The sequence below is a fragment of the Temnothorax nylanderi genome, unplaced genomic scaffold (assembly GCF_030848795.1).
Source record: "Temnothorax nylanderi isolate EJ_2023f unplaced genomic scaffold, tnyl_v1.0 TNYL_tig0719_pilon, whole genome shotgun sequence".
In the NCBI taxonomy this organism is placed as follows: Eukaryota; Metazoa; Arthropoda; class Insecta; order Hymenoptera; family Formicidae; genus Temnothorax; species Temnothorax nylanderi.
Genome location: NW_027249781.1, coordinates 28,886 through 45,120, shown reverse-complemented (window position 1 = coordinate 45,120; position 16,235 = coordinate 28,886). Strand labels below are relative to the sequence as shown.

General features: G+C 50.8%; 1 pseudogene; it reads right to left on the bottom strand.

Annotated features, from left to right (window-relative positions):
- Positions 1-12,148: 12,148 nt before the first annotated feature.
- On the bottom strand, positions 12,149-13,061 carry LOC139784991 (uncharacterized; annotated as a pseudogene).
- Positions 13,062-16,235: the final 3,174 nt, after the last annotated feature.

Genomic DNA, 16,235 nt, shown 5'->3' with positions numbered 1-16,235 from the left:
TTACTAAGGCTCTACCGAGAAACCGTTTTCACGATTTGTGTGCGAATCTGGGATTGTGTGTAAAACGCTCCGACGGCGGAAGTGTTGAGGTATGTGTCGTCGCATTTTGAGATGCGTGTGTGTGTGTATGCATGCTCTGGAGATGGCCGAATCCGGCCGAGCGTCGAGTGCGAGTTCCGTTGCCGTGAGGCATACCGATAGTCAGTTAGTCAACAAGCGATTCGTTAGTAAGAAAGTCATGCTGGTCACGCTGTTATAATAAAATTGTATTTCCACTGAAAACCTTTTCTCCTTGCATCCAGCAGTATTAATCATCAACATGTTATTTCCTGGGGCATATGTGTAACCTGCCCCCCGGGGGAACTCGGGGCCCGGCCGGTCCTTTCGGGGGCTGGTCGGTGAGGGCACGCCCTGGCAGGCGGAGCCGCGGGGGGTCTAGGGAACCGTTATGTCATGCATCATTTAACCCCCAACACACTTTCACAAGGAACGGATGAGGCGAGGGAGAAGGGAGGAAGCACGTCTGTCCTCGATAACAATGTGGCGGGATGTAGCCACTGGAGCGGAGGCGCCCAGGCGACTGGCCTGGACGACTACCTCGGCAATTTCGAGGGTAGCAAACCAGCTCCCCCGAGCGAGAAGACCTCCAAGAAAGGAGGCAAGCAGGGATCAATGGCCCCCCTCCCAAGGGAGCCCTTGATTCCAACAAAAGGAGTTCCAGGAGCACTTCCAGGAAACTATTGGGCCCTAAAAGTGCTCGTGACAAGGCTGCGAAGTCCCCGCGGGGAAATGAAAGTCCTGATGAGGACACTCCTTTAGCGCAAAGGGCAGCGGATCGAGCCTCTTGATCCCGGTCCCCCGCTAACGATAGGAATAGATCCGAGATCGATTCGCTCCTGGATAGATCGAAGAAAGCTCTCGAAGGGGCGAACCCGATCACTAGGGAATCGGAAGTGGAGCACTCTGACGCCACTATGGTGGACGTCGATTCCATCGACGAGGACGACGATCCCGATGTTTCGGATACGTCGGTGTACATAAATCCGGCTGATGGCAGGCTCTGGACTAAAGACACAGACCGCAAGAGAGGACGACCGGTAACTACGGGTGATTGGGAGGTAAAAAAGATGATCCTCGCCCGTAAGGAAAGGTTGAAGGAGGAGAAGAGACTCCGTGATCTGGATGACCCATCCGTGGGGGCAGATCTTTCAAAGAAGAGAAGGATCCGGGAGGTTAAGAGACTTGAGGAGTTTAGGCTAGCTCCGACAAACGACCTCCCGGGAAGAATACTTGAGGCTGTCCGCAAAGTGGACAAAATATGTACCACAGCAAGCCTCAAAGGGACCGACCAAAAGCATCTAAATGATGCTGCCGCATCGATCACGGCTGCGGTAACACATTTGGTCTCCCGACTAGGCCAGGAGAGCAAAAATGCCAGAGACGTGGAGGTACTCAGCTTCCAGGTAGCCGCCCTCCGCGAGGATAACGCCAGGCTACGCGAATGCGTAGATAAGGTGTTGTCCTCGAGAAGAGAAGAACAAATAGATGCGGAAATGGAGAATGACGCTCCTATCCCACCGTCACCAGTCCACAAAAGACGTACCAGGAAGAGAGTGAAGAAGGTCATCCCAGAGTCTTCTGATGAAGACGATGACCAGATCGAGGAAAGGGAGAGAGAGGCCGCCGAGGAGAAAAGGCGACAAATCCTCCAACAAATCGATCAGGAAGGAATGCCGCCAGTAATAAGACCCGCAATTGGAGGCAAATTGACGGTCCTTGAGGGGGCTGTCCCCCCGAAGGGCGACCCACTGACGGAGCGACCTGTGAGAGCTAACCTCCCGAGGGGCGTTTCGCCGGTGGAGCAACCAATGGGAGTCAATCCAGTGAACTCTCGATTGGACAGACTTGAAAGCATGTTTACCATGCTAATGGATAAGCTGTCGGCTACCCAAACATCGGCCACATCCGTCGCCACAAATAAAACAAAGGGACCGACGCCGGGTATCGGAGCCCCTTTGACTAAGAAGGCGACAGTAGTCAAGGCCAATGGTGGCAATAAGGTCAACCAAGCCACGAGTGAAAAGGGTAAGACCCAGTCGGGGCCATCCTTTGCCGACATGACGAAGAGGACCCCTGCCAAGGGTAAAGCTTCGGGCATGTCAACCGCAGCTGCTGGCAATGAACAGACCAGCAAAGTCTCCTCAGCCTCCCCTGCTAATACAGAGCAAGCTGCCAAGAACAACACCGGGGTCTGGCAGACAGTGGCGAAGAAGGGGAAGAGAGGTAAAAAGCAGGCCGCTGGGAAAAGCGGGAATGCGGGCGGAGCTACCTCGAATCAGAGGACACCCGCCACTGCAAAACCTGCTCAGGCTAAACCTGCAAATATGCAGAACAACACCGCCTCCACTGCCAAGACAGCAAAGAAGCTGCCGCGCAGCGAGGCGGTCACAATCACGAGCACGGACGGCAAGCACGAGGAGCTTCTGAGAGAGGCCCGTGCGAAAATAGACCTCAGCCTGCTGGGCTTCACCAAAGGCTTTAAGCCTAAAAGGGCCCAAACCGGGGCTCTTATAATAGAGATTCCCGGAAGGGAGAACGCCCCCAAGGCTGATCAACTGGCAGAACAGCTCGCCACGCTGTTCGAGGGACGCCCGGAGGTTAAGATCTCTAGACCCTCCAAAAAGGGCGAAATTAGGATCCTCGACTTAGAGGATTCCATTACGGAGAACGAAGTTGCGGCAGTTGTTGCCAACAAGGGCAACTGCACGGCGTCACAAGTCCAGGTTGGAACGTTGCGAAGAGGGCCCAATGGGCTAAATACAACCTGGGTGAAATGCCCACTCGCGGCCGTCAACGCCATCGCCGGCGCTGGCGGCAAATTAACGGTGGGCTGGTTCGAGGCCCGGGTGCAAATACTGGAAACGAGACCCCTCCAGTGCTTTAGATGCCTGGAGGGGGGTCACGTTCGTGCCCAGTGCACGAGCGTGATTGATCGCAGTACCCGGTGCTACAGGTGTGGAGATAGCGGACACCTGGCCCGGGACTGCAACGCGACCCCCAGATGCCCTGTTTGTTCAGATCTGGGGAAGCCGGATGGACACCGTGCCGGGGGCAAATCGTGCTCCTCAGCTAAGACAAAAAAGAAGGGCAAGCCCAGAACGGCTATGGGCAGGACTGGACCCGGATCTCGGGTCAATAAGGAAGTGGAGAGGATGGATGTTGACGAGACAGGGTCCTCCCACCCCCAACTAAGGATTGTAAACGTAGAGAAAGTAAATCTCCAAACTCCGAGCAGACAGCTGATCAAAAGACCGGCTCCTGCTACGGAACTAGGGGAGACGGAGGAGAGGCCTAAGGCCCAGCGTAAAAAAAAGAACAGGGACCATGACACGGCGAAGCGGTTGTCTTCGCTGCCGCCGCCGTTGGACTCTGCTCAAGTGCCCTCTACAGAACGAGAGAACAATGAGATGGACACGGAGCCGGTGATGTCGCGGCAGCCTACCCCACTGCCGGCATCAGCGACACCGGTTCCAAACGAAACGACCGCACTAAGCGGTCACGTAGAGGAGAAGACTCCGAACGAGACACAGGCCGACACGGCCAAACGGGAGGCGAAAGAGTGGGAGGACTTTAAAAATGGGGAATGCTATTAATGCCCCTACACCGCCTCCTACAATCCAATTTGAACCACGCCCGCGCTTCGCAGGATGTGTTTTTACACACGATGGCGGAGCGCAGGTGTGGCTTGGGGGTGGCTGCCAAGCCGTACTGGATCCCGCAAGACCACCCATCGTGGGCGGGCAGCCGGTGCGGCTTGGTAGCTATTACGTGGAGGCAGACGGCGATACCCGTCACATGTTCCAGCATTGAAGCGGGAGACGGCTACGTCGTGGTAAAGTGGGGCCGTGTGGTTGTGGGGGGAGTATACGTATCCCCCAACCGGGACACGGCCCACTTTGAGAGCGTCCTAACAGACCTTGGGGCCTGCCTCAGGGGGATCCTGTTCACCGGGCAACAAGTGCTCGTGGCTGGGGATTTCAATGCCAAGTCGGTATTGTGGGGTTCCCCGGTCACGAGCGCCCGAGGCAGGATCTTGGAGGACTGGGCGGCGGGCCTGGGATTTTCCCTTTTAAATACGGGCAATGTTCAGACCTGTGTTAGGCACCGGGGCGGGTCTATCATAGACCTAACCTGGGCCAGCCCTTACATTGCCCGTCGGGTGGAGGGATGGAGGGTGGCCGAGGAGATCGAAACCCTCTCAGACCATCTGTTTGTCGAGATGGGTCTCCCGGTCACCCTTCCGGAGGTCCAGACCCGCCGTAAAGAGGCGGAACTGCGCTTCCCACGATGGGCGCTCAGGAGGATGGACGAGGACCTTTTGAGGGCCTCGATCCATACTTCTTTATGGGTGGACGACCTTATTACAGAGTCAGAGGATGTGGATGCGGCCGCGGAGTGGATCGGTGGCGTTATGAAGGTGGCGTGTGACGTCGCCATGCCCCGATCCAGGCCACATCCGCGTAAGGCCGCGTATTGGTGGACGGAGGAGATCGCCGAATTACGGCGCTCCTCCGTCCAGGCGAGGCGTCGTTGGTTGCGGGCTAGGAGAGCCCAGCACCGGCAGCCACGACGCTTTGAGGAGGCAGGAGTAGAGTACCGCTCCGCCAAGCGGGCCTACTCCTGGGCCATTAAGCTGGCCAAGGATAAGTCATGGCTCGAACTCCTTCAGGACCTGCATGAGGATCCGTGGGGGCGCCCGTATAAAATGGTCCTCAAGAAATTGAGGACTTCGGCGCCCCCAATCACGGAGTCCATGGAGCCCGAGTTCCTCGAGAAAGTGATAGACACCCTCTTCCCTGACGATCCAAGGGAGAGGGCAGAGGGGGGTCCCACTCCGCCTGACACGGAGTGGGACGAGGAGCTCGAGGTCTCCATGGACGAGTTGAAAAAGGCAGCCAAAACGCTCAAGGCCGGTAAGGCCCCGGGTCCTGATGGAGTTCCCGGAAAAGCCTGGTCCTTGGCCACGGGGGAACTGGCGGAGCACCTGCGACGTTTGTTTACCAAGTGTCTCAAGCAGGGCCGGTTCCCCCAGGCTTGGAAAATGGCGCGGATTGTCCTCCTCCCAAAGGTGGGAAAACCCGCCAACCAGCCGTCGGCGTATAGGCCGATTTGCCTGCTGGACGAGGTCGGCAAACTCTTCGAAAGAGTCATTGCCGACCGTATCGTCCAGCACTTGTCCCGGGCTGGTCCTAATTTGTCCGAGGACCAGTACGGCTTTTGAGAGGGCAGATCAACCGTGGATGCAATCCTACGCATCATGGCCCTCTCGAGAGCCGCGACGGAGGCCGGCAGGGTGTTACTTTGCGTTGCGTTTGACATCGCGAACGCGTTCAACACCCTGCCATGGTGGGTGATAAGGAGGGCGCTCGAACGTCACGGTGTCCCTCCTTATCTGATAGCTGTTCTGTTCAGCTACCTCCGGGACAGGCATTTGGTCTATACGGACCAGGACGGCAACGTCATAGTCAAACTGGTCGTGCGGGGGGTTCCGCAGGGGTCGGTGCTGGGCCCGCTCCTGTGAAACCCGGGGTACGACTACGTACTCCGCGTCCCCCTCCTCCCGGGCTGTTGCCGAAACGTTTTCGCCGACGACACAGTCCTGGGAGTGGAGGGCGACAACTGGGAAGAGGCAATCACAAGGGCGAATGTCGCAGTGGCGACAGTAGTGGCCGCCATGCGTGAAGTGGGCCTCAAGGTGGCTCCCCAGAAGACACAGGCCATGTTCTTTTACGACAGGTCTATGGGGAGCCCGCCGGAGGCCCACATTGTGGTGGAGAATATCCGTGTTCCCGTGGAGGCCCATATTAAAATTCTGGGCCTCTGGTTGGATGGCACCTGGAAATTCGGCGAGCACTATACTCGCCTGGCTCCGGGGTGGAGGGTGGCTGACTGCTTGGCCAGGCTTATGCCCAACCTGGGAGGGGCGAGCGGTCGCCGGCTCTACGCCGCGACTGTTCATGCCGTGACGCTCTACGGCGCGCCGGTCTGGGTGGACGCTGCGAGGAAGTCGTGGCTCATCAAGATGAGACTGCGGCAGGTGCAGCGTCCAATGGCTCAGAGAGTGTCACGTGCATACAGAACGGTCTCGCATGCGGCGGCAACAGTCCTGGCGGGTCTCCCCCCGTTGGAGCTCGAGGCGCGGCGGTACGCCGAAGTGTACCGGCGGGTGAAAGCGCTTAGGGCGGGGGGGGGGGGCAGATAGTGCCCGGGGCCGTGCAATTAATCAGAGCCCAGGAAAAGACGGTCCTTACAAGGGAATGGCAGAATCAACTCGCAAACTGCGAGTTTGGCCAGAGGACCGTCGATGCCATCCGACCCTGTCTAGCCGAATGGCTGGACAGTCGGAGGCACGGAATATCATTTCACGCAGTGCAGGTGCTGACCGGACACGGTTGTTTTGGGAAGTACCTGCACCAAATAGGAAAGGAGGCCACCACGGAGTGTCACCACTGCGACGAGGTGATGGACACGGCGCAGCACACGCTTGAGCACTGCCCAGCGTGGGCTGCACAGCGCCGTGTCCTACAGGGGGAGATCGGCAACGACCTCTCCCTCCCGGCCATTGTGGCGGCAATGGTCGGGGATGAAAGGAGATGGCGGGCATTCCTGGCCTTTTGTGGCCAGGTAATGTCCGCCAAAGAGGAGGCGGAGAGGATCCGCCGCGGGGAGGTAAATCCTCCCTAGGCGGCGGACCTCCCCCAACAAGATTATCACGATGGTCCGAGGGAGTATGGTAGAGGGTTTTCCCGCGCCCTGTCCCCCGGACTTGCCGTTTCGTCAGGCTAGCCGACGAAATTGTCGCAATTATTCATTGCGACAAGAGTAGGTGCTGTACCTCCGCGCTGCCCGATGATAAAGGGCAGTGCGGAGGCTGGGAGGTTCGGCGTCCCGGCGGGGATGACGGGACGTCGAACTATCCTCCCCAAAACATCGGGAGGAGTGGCGGGGTGGGTGGTGTCCACACCCCGCCACAATAGATAACCAGGGCTCCTAGAGCCTAGAGCCTAACGGCTCTTAGGAGACAGCCTTGTCAGGGCTCGGCGTTGGGGGCGTCGCGGATGCAATGTTAACAAGTTCCCGGGCGCCCCCCATAAACGCACAGTTGGACACTCGTGGAGTTTTAGTGGGTAAGAATCTCACTCCCCTCACTCCTCTCCCCGGAGGGTGAGGGGGTCTTCCCCTCTCAACCACCAGAGGGGGGCTGCTGGTTGAAACCTGTCCGTCAGGACAGGGATTTCAGCAGCTTAGAAGATTTCTCCACGTTAAAAAAAAGGGGTTTCAAGAACATGTACAAATTTTTTTGTGTAAAAAAATTTCAATATGACAATGAGGCACTCCTTCGCGCGCAACTATGCTTTTTAGAGGCGGTCAGACGGTCTGCCCCTGTGTGGTGGGAGAAAGTAGGAAACTCCCGGAAGCACAGGGGCAAACTAGAGGAAGCACAACGGCTCATTGCCATTGGAGCTGCGAGAGCATACAGGACCGTCGCCCACGTGGGGGCGACTGCCCTGGCGGGAATCCCCCCTGCTCACTTGATAGCAAGGTCGTACGCGGAAACGTACGACAGGGTGCGCAGAATTTGCGCGGAGCGGGGGACGATCCCGTCAGGGGCTAAAAAGGCGGTAAAGGCCGAAGTCAGGGCGGCCCTCGTCGACCGATGGAAGATATGGTTGGCGAACCCCCCATCGGGAATGGGGAAGAGGGTCGCCCAAGCCGTCCAGTCGGTGCTGGAGGAGTGGGTGGAAGGAGTGAAAGAAAGACATCTCTCCTTCCACACTGTGCAGGTAATCACGGGCCATGGATGCTTTGGCAAATACCTGCACAGAATCGGGAAGGAGCGCACCACGCGCTGCTGGCATTGTCCGGAGGAGGCGGACACGGCGCAGCACACGCTGGAGTTTTGTCCAGCGTGGGCAGACGAGCGCCGTGCCCTCCGGACAAAGATAGGAGAGAATCTCTCCCTTCCGGCGGTCATCGCGGCCGCGACTAGGCCGGGCGAAGCCGGAAGGGAGAATTGGAGGGCGTTCGTCTCCTTTTGCGAGACAGTAATGTCGCGAAAGGAGGCGGACGAACGGGTGAGGAGGGGGGAAGCCGCCCCTCCTCAGCCTGACACGGACTAAAGGGAGCTGACATCAGCCCCTCGAAAGAAAGGAGATGACAACCGGGCCGACGCCCGGGCGCCGTCCCTCCCTTTACGGAGGGACGGCGTGTCAAAGAAAGAGAGTGGGAGCTGGCGCCGGGAGGGCGGACCTCCGAAGCCTCTACGGAGGCCGGGCAGGTCGGTGGAGGGTGCGGGACGGGGGGGCTCGGGTGGATTCCCCAAGGGGATTCCGCCACAGGCGCTCCCTCCGCTCCGCGAAGGCGGGTGGCCGCGACCACCCGGGACGGGCTTGCTCCATCTCGGGGTCGCGGGCCTCGCCGACCCCCTAGAGGGGCGCGAGGGGAGGAGGACATCGTCACCGCACGATCCTCCTCTCCTCGCTTGGGGGGCGGGCGAGCGGTCGGGGACGCTCGTTCGCTGCCGCTGCCCTAGCAGTGGCAACCCCAAAGGGAGGGGGACGGAGGAGGGTGGTGGCACTCATCCGTCACTAGTTAGAGGTTTTTCGCAAAAGCGAACGCGTAGGGGAGCTCGCGGAAGTGATCAGAGCGTTACATAGGGCTCCCCCAACATAGCGCAGTGTTAGGGTCACTCGCAGGAGTTTTAGCCGGCAGGCTATGGATACGTGCTGTCCTTGGGAGCGTGCGGGGGGGGGGGGCTTCGGCCTCCCACGCCGCTTCCCCCGTAATCGGAAGGCACGCCCGTAGAATCCGGCACTCCCCCGCCCCTCCCCGGGGGGTCTTCCCCCCGAGGGGGGTCATCGGGCCATCCCTCGGATTGCGGCGGGGCGCTCCCCGACCGGCGCTCGTGACTGGTTGCCCGCAGGCGTAAAATCCATGATCGGACCTAGCCTGTGACTGGTTGTCGCGGGCGCTCCCTGATCGGGCGTCGCGACTGGTTGCCCCTACCGCTCCGTGGTGGGCCCGGTGGTAGAAGATTTCTCCTGCGTAAAAAAAAAAAAAAAGGTGGTCAGACGGTGTACATGGTTTCTGAAATGTGGGTGGTCTGAAACAAAAAATAATATGGTCATTAACTATATTGTATTGTCTTCGGAATGACGGAGCTTTTTTTCACTTCTCGTTTTTGGCGTCAAGAAAAAAATTCCTGAATTTTTCGCTGCATTTTTGGACCCAAATTACATGTTATTATTATTAATAACACAGGCACACAAAAAAAAGTGGTCTGTACCAAAGACTAGACCCATCATTTCTTATGTATTTTGACGTGCTGAATCCAAATCCGGGGTCAAAATTGACCCCCACCACACCAATTTTTTTTAAATCGCGAAAAACCACCATTGAAAACGGAAAATCCCAATATAAGGTGGGTCAGCGTTAGGTATAAATGTGGCAACCAACTGTAAGACCCAATCTATATGTACTTTGATGTCGTGAATCCGATTCTCGGGCCAGCATTACTGTACCACCCCCCACTTTTTTTTTAATCATGAAAAACCACCCTTTAAAACGGAAAATCCCAATATAAGGTGGGTCAGCGTTAGGTATAAATGTGGCAACCAACTGTAAGACCCAATCTATATGTACTTTGATGTCCTGAATCCGATTCTCGGGCCAGCATTACTGTACCACCCCCCACTTTTTTTTTAATCATGAAAAACCACCCTTTAAAACGGAAAATCCCGCTGTAAGGTGGATCAGCGTCAGGTACAAATGTAACAACCGACGTTACGGTCGAGTTGGACGTACCGAGACCTGGTTTTGTGGAGGACCGCAGCTCTGCCCCCTGGGGGCCGAGTTGGACGCCTGCCTTCGCATCCTATCTCGACCGATTTTAAATAGATATACCTACCGTTATTTGATTTCTACCGAGAGATCACTTAGTTTTAGTTTTGAAGAGGAAAAGAGTTTTTTTTACTCCTTTCTCCTTTTATAACGAACTTTTTTTTCTTCGAACGATCTATGTAGAGGATTTCTTTGTCTTTTTCGACTTTTAAGCTGGGTTTCTTTTTTAAGCATCCAACAAAAATCTGCCATCATATTAACATCCCACCTTCCTTGATACCGACGCTCCATTTTTTTCATATCCTTGATGAAACCTTTCACCTTGTTCTTCGCTGAAATCTCCCAGGTTTTCGGGAAAGTAATCAAGATGAGAGTGTAGAAAATGCAATTTTAAGTTCATCAAGCAGCCCAAACGGTTGTAATTTTCTAACATTTCCTCAACTATATTCTGGTAATCCTCACTTTTCTGATTCCCTAAGAAATTCTGAGCTACTTTCTTGAAACTGAGCCATGCTGCTTTTTGATGCTCAGTCATTTTTGTGATAAATTTTTCATCGTTAAACGAGGTACGAATTTGAGGTCCTACAATTTCCATGTTTCTTATGTTTATGGGATAGCAGAGCTAGAGAGAGGCATTATACACAGAAAGAATGGCCAGAGAGAACAGATTTCTATCCAGGGGAGAAGAACATCCTACGCGAACCTTTAGTTGATCCATCAAATATTCTGCTTCCACCTCTCCACATAAAACTTGGTCTCATGAAACAGTTCGTCAAAGCTTTGGACAAAGAAAGCGCCTGTTTTGAATATTTACAAAAGAAGTTTCCTGAAATAAGCGATGCTAAACTAAAAGAAGGTATTTTTGTAGGACCTCAAATTCGTACCTTGTTTAACGATAAAAAATTTATCACAAAAATGACTGAGCATCAAAAAGCAGCATGGCTCAGTTTCAAGAAAGTAGCTTAGAATTTCTTAGGAAATCAGAAACGTGAGGATTACCAGAATATAGTTGAGGAAATGTTAGAAAATTACAACCGTTTGGGCTCCTTGATGAACTTAAAATTGCATTTTCTACACTCTCATCTTGATTACTTTCCCGAAAACCTGGGAGATTTCAGCGAAGAACAAGGTGAAAGGTTTCATCAAGATATGAAAGAAATGGAGCGTCGGTATCAAGGAAGGTGGGATGTTAATATGATGGCAGATTTTTGTTGGATGCTTAAAAGAGAAACCCAGCTTAAAAGTCGAAAGAGACAAAGAAATCCTCTACATAGATCGTTCGAAGAAAAAAGAGTTCGTTATAAAAGGAGAAAGGAGTAAAAGAAACTCTTTTCCTCTTCAAAACTAAAACTAAGTGATCTCTCGGTAGAAATCAAATAACGGTAGGTATATCTATTTAAAATCGGTCGGGATAGGATGCGAAGGCAGGCGTCTAACTCGGCCCCCAGGGGGCAGAGCTGCGGTCCTCCACAAAACCAGGTCTCGGTACGTCCAACTCGGCCGTAACGTCGGTTGTTACATTTGTACCTGACGCTGATCCACCTTACAGCGGGATTTTCCGTTTTAAAGGGTGGTTTTTCATGATTAAAAAAAAGTAGGGGATGGTACAGTAATGCTGGCCCGAGTATCGGATTCAGGACATCAAAGTACATATATATTGGGTCTTACAGTTGGTTGCCACATTTATACCTAACGCTGACCCACCTTATATTGGGATTTTCCGTTTTAAAAGGTGGTTTTTCATGATTAAAAAAAAAGTGGGGGGGTGGTACAGTAATGCTGGCCCGAGAATCGGATTCAGGACATCAAAGTACCTATAGATTGGGTCTTACAGTTGGTTGCCACATTTATACCTAACGCTGACCCACCTTATATTGGAATTTTCCGTTTTCAATGGTGGTTTTTCGCGATTTAAAAAAAATTGGTGTGGTGGGGGTCAATTTTGACCCCGGATTTGGATTCAGCACGTCAAAATACATAAGAAATGATGGGTCTAGTCTTTGGTACAGACCACTTTTTTTTTTGTGTGCCTGTGTAATTATTGAACAAAATATTATAATGATAAAATCGTCCGTCATTCCGAAACTACTATTCCATAGAATATGTGTGCAAAATTTCAAGTCGATTCATCGATTAGAACTCGAGATATCGTGTACACCGTTTTGAAAAACATAGTTTCGAGGAAAACGCATTTAAAGTTTCGGCACTAGTTTTTTGAGTAAAAAATTGCATTTTAAGCGTCTTACCGTTAATCAGCCATTCCTGCGTCATACAGTGAACCTTCCTGCTCGTGAAAATTCTCTTCGAGAGCCGATCGTGCTGTTCTTCTCTCAATTCGTCCTTCTTTGGAGGTCTCGAGCGACCGCTTGTCAGCAACCGAAATTCTCAACTCATCTGCTTTGTCGCACATTTTAACGGCATTTGGCCCAATTTGCAAATTCAGGACGCTCATCATTTGCAGGATACTCGCCGTGATTGAAGATGCTTGCTGCAAAATACGATGCCACTTCAACTGCTTTTGCGCCACTAAACACTCGTTTCGGAGCAAACGACCATATCATAGCGTTGAGACTCTCGTTGTTGTTTTGTGTAAATCCGCCGACACATCGCGATAACAAAATGTCGTTGCTAAGCTCTTCGTATATGGGAGTGACGGCCTTTACAACATCATTGGCGAGAGCCGGTTTATGTTTGTAATCGGCGAGTTTATCCTCCGCTTTTGCTTGCTGCCAGGTGCACCAGCTGTCTTTCCCAGGCGGACAGCTATCGTGCTGTGGTTTTGCATCGGTCGACGATTTATGTTTCAATGTTGCCCAGATTGCCTTCTTCATGTCCTCCGCGGAATTTGCGTGTCTTCGTATTGCCAATCCGTAATAAACGCTCAGCTTGTCAATAAGTTTCGCAGTCAGTTTGCCTCTTCCGCCGAGTCGTTTATCTTTTCTCAATTTCCGAAGTCTCGCCCCCATTCGTTTTTGTACATGGCCAACACATTCTTTTTTTATTATACTAAAATCGTCGCCATACGGATGAGATTCGGTAATTCCTTTAAATGTTTTGCAGTCTCCATCACCGACATACGAAGAATATTTTACGGTGTAAAATTCCTCCGATCTTTTGAATATTTCTATGGCAGCGTCCACCTTCATTTTTTCGGCACTTCTGTCGTGATTGGCACTGCACTCCTCTGCATGGGTTTCCGACCATACTTGGAATTCCGATGTGTCTACTTTTGATTTCCAATATTCGCACTGTTTACAATACGAGCATTTCACCACGAGGTCAAGTACTTTTCCAGTGTAAGAGCCGATCTCAGTTGTCACGCCTTGCAGCTACGAAAAGCCGCGTTTCCTCCATGTTCCGTCGCCAGAAACTGTTAACCCTCTCGATTCGGCTCCATTTTCGGCATTTTCCGTCAACTGTTTTTCTTTAGCAACGGCTGCAGAAAACAGTTTAGTAGCAACGGCTTTCGACGCACAATAAATATTATTCATCACATCATAATAAACGTTTTTGTGGAAGATTTTCGGGAGGTCCATTATGCCACAGAACTTTTTAATGCCATCGTAACCGATTCCAAGGAGTCTCATAGCGAAAACGATACGCCTGTTGACTTCGTACGCGGTTTTTATAAGCGGACAAGAGAGGATGTAGCGTGGTTGACATTTAACGCAATTGACAACTAACTTGAATCCAAGTCCGCGAATACTTGATTCAGAAAAAGTGATATTTTCACCGCACTCTTTGCATTTCACCATTTCACTCAACGTTGAAAAAAATGTTAAAAACACAATCAAACGGTATCCGTAGCCAGCATTTACAGGCACTTCCTCCGAGTCACTTTGTAATTTTTTCGCGGAAGCACTCGTCGACGCGGTTTCGCTCTCGAACGAATGTCGATTCGGTGGCGGCGGTCTTTTTTTACTTCTTGAAGGTCGTCCAGGATTTTCACGTGAACCCTTATTGCCAGAATGCGTACGCTTCATTTCCCGACAATTTTCAACTTTCCACGATACGTTAGACCACGCGGGAAACGGCGAAATGACGACAGCTGTTCGAAACTATGGCTATAAAATGATGCAATACTGGCGTGCTGTCTGTTGAAAATGCTTCTGACTGACTATAAAGTACTTCTAACGACATCTGTTGGTGTCGTTAGTGTATTAGAGAAGTTCAAAAATGAATAGTAAATTATTACGCTGTACCCGTCGAGCAGATAACGATTTGCCGCAGGTAGGCGTTTCGGAGCACTCCGGAGCGCTTGGGTAAAAGCTCGAAATTTCAATGAAAACGATTTCTGGCAGGTATGAAACCTTTTGTTCCTTATTCTAGAGGGTTCAAAGGATTTTTTAAGCCAATAAAAAATCGATTTTTTTGAAAATTCCAGGGTAGACTAACCCCTTAAATCCTAGTAACTTAATCCTACTCTTGAGGCGGAAACTAAAAGGAAAACCTAAAAGGAAAGAAACAATATTGGTATTATCAACGCGAGTCATAGAAAAGGAAACCTTAGTGTAAATTCTACGCGTCTTATCGCCTCGGAACGCCAACCCGTTTCATCTAATTTATGCGCCGGGTCTCCATGTCTCGTCGTCTTCTTCGTCGCCGCTGGACGGACTCTGGAAGTCGTCCGACGGCTGGTCCTCCGGACTAATTCGCTGGGCCTGACCGATGGCGGCTATGATCTCCTCCATCAGCGGTGGCGGCGTTGGAGTCAAGATCGGCAAGCTCAGTGCCGACATCATCGGCACCGGCGCGGCGGCGGTACCGACGTACACGCCCCCTCCTGGGCTATTTTCAACACCCTCGAACTAGTCTGCGGCCCGGATGGCGGGGCCGTGGTGGCTGCCTGAAGAGCAGGCTTCGTTTCGGGCGCCTCCACACGGCGGAGTAGCACGCGGGGGGAGCCTGGTTTTGAACGGCGTGGGGACTTCGAAGGGGGCGGTCGCAGCGTCACGCGATCGGAAGCGCGCGCACGCTTTCAGCACTATTTATCGACCGCGATTTTCGCGGCTTTGTACAATGTGCATTAGTGTTAATGACGTACGTCATGATCCACGAACGAAAAAATGTCTGAAACGTAGTCTGTGATTGATCAACTTTTTCTTATATCTCAAAACTATTGCTTGGAATAAAAAATCGCAAATATTTTTATTATTTAATTTTTTACTTATTTGCTACAATTATATTATCGAATTTTTCGAATTTAGAGAGACCTTATATATGTAACTATAAGATTTTTATTATAAGATTATTTGATACAGGTTATTTTTAATTAGAATGTAAAATTTGATACAATTTTTTTTTATTAGATTATAAGATATTGATACAAATTATTTTATTAAATTATAAGATTATTAATATTAAGTTAACATGAAACTATTATATATAAATGATAAATAAGACAGATAATATTTATAATTTTGACAGATAATATACATAACAGATATCTAACGTTTTATTTTGTTTGTAACAAGAAAAGTATATATAAATATAATTAATATAGGTGATTAGTAATAATATATGAACATGTAAGAAATAATAAATATGTATTAATAAAAAAATATATTGATTTGATTAGAAGAAACAGTTATTTTCCTCAAAAATGTATAAAATTATATAGACATAATATTGATAATTAAAGTTAAATTTTAGATTAATACACTAAGAAAAAATTTTGTTAATCCCAAAGAATATTTAGTCCAATACGTTCAAATAAACATTTTAGTTAGTTAACTAAACATTAGTCGAATTAATTAATTCTCGATTAAAGAAACTAAATAAATTGTTTAAACAACTAATGTTTAGTTAATTAACTAAAATGTTTAGTTGAACGTATCGGATTAAATATTTTTTTGAATTAACAATTTTTTTTCTCAGTGTAGCAATAATTTCTTAATTCATTCAGTTAAACATTCGTGATAACTAACAAAATACTTTGTAAGATTAAGTTAATATTATACCTATTAAATAAAAAATATGTATAAATACAAAGAAAATAAATACAGACTCCATGTTGGGGGATAGAGCGGGCGGTTGGCTCCGAGCGTGAGTGGAGAGAGGTGTGAGGTTTAAAGAGGAGATGGGGGCACAGCAAGTGAGCGGTGTGGAGGAGAAGGTGGAGGAGGCCCAGAAGAAGATGAGGAAATGGAGGAGGAGCCGAGGATGGCGTGGATGGAGTGCGGTGACAAGACTTAGTTGGAGCAGGTTTGGAGGTTAGGGCGAGGAGCAGGAAGAGAAGGGGAGCGGAGACGGAAGAGGAGAGAGATTCGAGAGAGGGAAAGGTGACAAGGAGCGGAGTTTGTCTGGTCGGAGTGGTGACGTGTGGCGCTCTGGTC